Source organism: Elephantulus edwardii, unplaced genomic scaffold (assembly GCF_000299155.1).
Source record: "Elephantulus edwardii isolate Elephantulus edwardi_28Jun2011 unplaced genomic scaffold, EleEdw1.0 scaffold00112, whole genome shotgun sequence".
In the NCBI taxonomy this organism is placed as follows: Eukaryota; Metazoa; Chordata; class Mammalia; order Macroscelidea; family Macroscelididae; genus Elephantulus; species Elephantulus edwardii.
Genome location: NW_006399862.1, coordinates 120,726 through 125,135, shown reverse-complemented (window position 1 = coordinate 125,135; position 4,410 = coordinate 120,726).

Sequence of the window (4,410 nt, the reverse complement as noted above, 5' to 3'; positions counted from 1 at the left end):
CATTTTACCGATGTTGAATCAGTGACACACAGAAGAGCTGAGTGACCTTTGGGCTGTGTCCAGATGGCAAGTGACAGAGCAGGCAAACATCCAGGTCTTCTAAATCAGCATGCAGCTCTTTCTCACCCTGCTGTTTCAATTGCACTGATTTAATTTTTTCTGATAATGGACTTGAGATAGACCCCAAAGCCTCCTGTTATTAGTATGTATCTGCATTTTCTTGTGTGGTAACAAATACAAGTAGTTGGCTTTGAAGAGGAGATACTGTTTTTCACCACAGTTCAGAATCTTGAAGTCTGGTTTTAGGATGTGCCTCTTGGGAAAGATCAGTGTCTGCATTAGCTTCTAGTGACTACCAGGTTTACCAGTGGTTCCTGGCCTAATAGATCCGTCTGTCTTTGTTATTCTGGTGGCTGAAGCTACACTTCAATCCCAAAGGCACAAGGAATGAAAGCATCAGCTGTTTCATGGGAGAAGGATGAGCAATCTTTTCTTGTGCAATTTATTGCCTTTGAAAACCCAGTGGAGGGTCAGCTCTGAGTCAGTTCTGACTTGACAACAGCAGTCCTTGTTACCTGTATACATTTTCTATCGGTGTGGGTCTCTGTGCCTGTTACATAATTTTTATAATGCAAAAGGTATTTTGTGTTCCATTTCTTTCTGAACAATGTCCAATTTTCCTACATTCATGCTTCTTGCATTCCACATTCCAGCCACTAGTGTCTGCTTACAACTGTTCCTCCTTTGTGTTTTCATATTTGAGGTCTCAACCTCAGCTGCTATATCTGCTTAGTCTGAATGTTCTCTACTGTACACAGGGTTGTTGAAGGCCTGTTATTTCATAAATGGATGGAAAATCCATCATCCTGGTCTGTTTTAATTCAAATGCTCAGCCTTAAATATTAATTGAACCTCAACATCAAGAAAACAAAGATTCTCACTATTGGGCCAACTGGCAGCATCATGATAGATGGAGAAAAGATTGAAATTGTTAACGGTTATAGTTTGTTTAGCTCCACAATCAACACTCTTGGTACCAGCAGCCAGGAAATCAGAAGACAAATTGCATAGAGAAAGTCTGCTGTCAGGGACTTCCCAAGAATACTGAAGAACAAGGATTTCATTCAGCAGACTAAGATGCACCTGATCCAGGCCATAGTCTTTGCAGTTACTTGCTATGGTTCAGAAAACTGGACAATGACTAGGGATGATAGAAGGAGAATTGATACTTTTGAGCTGTGGTGCTGGAGAAAAGTACTGAATATACCATGGCCTGCTAGGAGAACAAATAGATTCTTCCTGGAGAGAGTGAAACCAGGCTGTTTCTTGAAGGCAAGGATTCTGAAGCTTTGTCTGATATATTTTGGGCATGTTGCATGGAGTGACCAGTCCTGGGAGAGAGACATCATGCTTGAAAGGGTGGAGGGACAGCATAAAAGAGGAAGACCCTGGATGAGATGGACTGACCCAGTGACTGGGGAAGTGGGAGTAGATGTGTCAGTGACAATAAGGTTGGCACAGGAAAGAGCAGGGTTTAGAGCTATTGTACATACGATTTCTATGTCTCAAGTGACTCAATGGCACATAACAACAACAAAAGTTATTAGGTTTAAACATTATTCTGGTTTAAATTCTCTAATATAAGGTAAAAAAAAAAAGCCCACCTGCTTCCAAACAGGGACATATTTAGATAGATAATAAATGATAGATAGATAGATAGATAGATAGATAATAGATAGATAGATAGATAGATAGATAGATAGATAGATAGATAATACAGAGACAGATAGAGAGAAAGATGATAGATAGATTGAGAGATAGAGAGATAGATAGATAGATAGGTAGGTAGATAGAGATAAGAAAACTAAACAAATAACCTCGCTCCAATAAAGAACCAAAACTAAAATAAACAAAAACCCCCTCAAACTCATTGATGTTGAATTGGAACTGACTCACAGCCAAATCTTCATGGGGTTTTCTAGTTTGTAAATTGCACATGATGTCATGCACGTTTCCTCAGTTTACAGATACAGTGGTAAAGATTTCAGCACGTATTTTGGGAGGACACAGTTCAGACCATGAATTTCCTCCCACATACTCTTCTCCTTGTGTGCAGCACCTTGGGAAGTGTGATACTGCCAAATGCTCAAAGGACACTTATTCAGCTCCACGGCTTGGCAACGGCAGCTCATGTGGTGACAGCAGTTGGATGATGCGTTTGATTTCTTCACACACGAGTCCTTACATGTCGTGTACTTCTTTTTTTCTTCCTTTTTTTTAATGGAGCTCTTATTTTTGATGAGGTCAGCACACTTATCCTAGTTTCTTAAAGGAACAGAAAAGGCAAGTCTTTTTTTATATTCAAAATATACTAGCATATGGAGATTGACCAATTCAAGACGTATTTGGGGGGTTGAATTAACAGGTCTTAAACATGATTGGCTGTTGAAATGATGGACAGAGAGGAATTAGAGGTCAAGCCTAGATTTCTGGCTTATATAGTTTGATAAATTCTAGTATTTATTGACATGAAAGGGCCTGAGAAAGAAGGCAATATTTCTTATGAATCTGTAGAAAGAAACATAGAAAGAAACTAGGCCACAAAACTCTTATTCTATTAAGCATCTCACTGGATATAGTTGCAAAAACATGCTTTGAAAAACCCTGGGCTTGGATCACTGAGCTTTGCTAGCCAGTGTCTTCTATTTACTTCCATGCTAGGTGTTTACTTGCTTAAAATAATCAGATATTTCATTCAGGGCACTAATTTCCCAAGGGGACAAAAAACCCACTATTGGTAGATCCTTCAACTAAAGAAGATCCAGACTCACTTAAGCCTGGTTTTTGCCATCATTTATTCTACTTATAGACTATTTCTTACCATCATGGCCCTCTAACCCTGCCACATGATGTCATAGTCTAGGTTTTCGAGCTTCTATATGTCCTCACTTATCATTTTATTTTGCCTAAGTTCAGCTACTTTGGCAGGGATAGTTTCATCTATCTTATACTGATAATTTGTAGTTTTACTTGCAGACGTTAACCCTGTTCTCAAGCACTAACAGTCTGACTGTAAATTTAATATAGTAAAAAAACAAACCGGGCTGGTCCTTAGAGGCAAGGATTCTGGGACTTCGTCTGACATACTTTGGGCATGTTGTAAGGGGAGTCCAGTCCTTGGAGAAGGACAACATGCTTGGGAGGGTGGATGGACAGTGCAGGAGGGGAAGACCCTCTGTGAGGTGTTGACTGTCTGGCTGTCTGGCTTCTCCATGGTGGTCTCATCTTGGTGGCAGTCACAGAAGGGAAGTTTCTGGGGTTTTTTTTTGTTATGTGTTACAGTTTTTTCTCCCCCTCAAAAGTAGGTGGCCCTTGAGCCTTAGACTAAGGGTGGTGGGCTACTCGAGGGTGCGGTTTTAAAACCCTGTGCAAGAATATTCTTTAAACGACACAGTAATCATTTGTCTGTTTGCTGTACTGAATAGCTTGGAGTTGCTGTGATGCTGAACAGTGTTCCATAGTCGTGTCAAATACATAATGATTACCCATTATGTGCAATGGGTTGAATGAGCTTCCAGATTGATTTACGTTGGGAAGCAGGAGTGGGATCCACTTCCTAATCTAGATGTCTCTGGAAAATTTACTAACTTTCTTATAAATATACAGAAATGATAATTAGAGAACAGAGTTCAGGTCTTTTGTGCAAAGCTTACACTGAGTCATATTCGACTCAACAATACTTACCCACTGCTAAATGAATCTAGTGCTGTTATATCTGGAGGAACAGTCTACTACTTTGCACATTATTCTTTGTCAATGTGCTGTATGAGGTAACCTGGGTTTGCTGTGATACTGAAACTTGTGCCATTGGGGTATCAAATACCAGAATGGTTTTCCATTGTCGACAGTGTTTGGTGGAGCTCCCAGTTATAAAACAGGTTGGGAAGCAGAAGTAGCATCTATTTCCTAAATCACATGCCCATGGAAACTCTATGAATTTGGAGAAACAATGATAGTTATAGAAAGGCATTAGGAAAAACATAAGTAAAAATAAAGAAAGACATTAGGTCTTTTGTTCATAGCGTCTCTATGAGTTTACCTCAACTCTATGACAACTAACAACAACTTGGAATCAAATCCCTGCCTCTCCACAGTGTGTGACTAAACCTACAAGAGTCTTAATTCCCACATTTCTTAATTTCCAAAACATATCACTGGTTTCTTAAGAGGATTTTGGTAATTGTGAGGCACTCCTGAGATGCTCTGACTGGCAGCACTGGTTCAGTATCAAACCCAGTCCTCTTCATAATCATTACAATATTTCAGAGCACTATTGAAATCATGTGACAATCTAGCTTGTTGAAGTACTTCCTCTGTTATAGGGTTTTTGAATGAACAATAAGGATTATT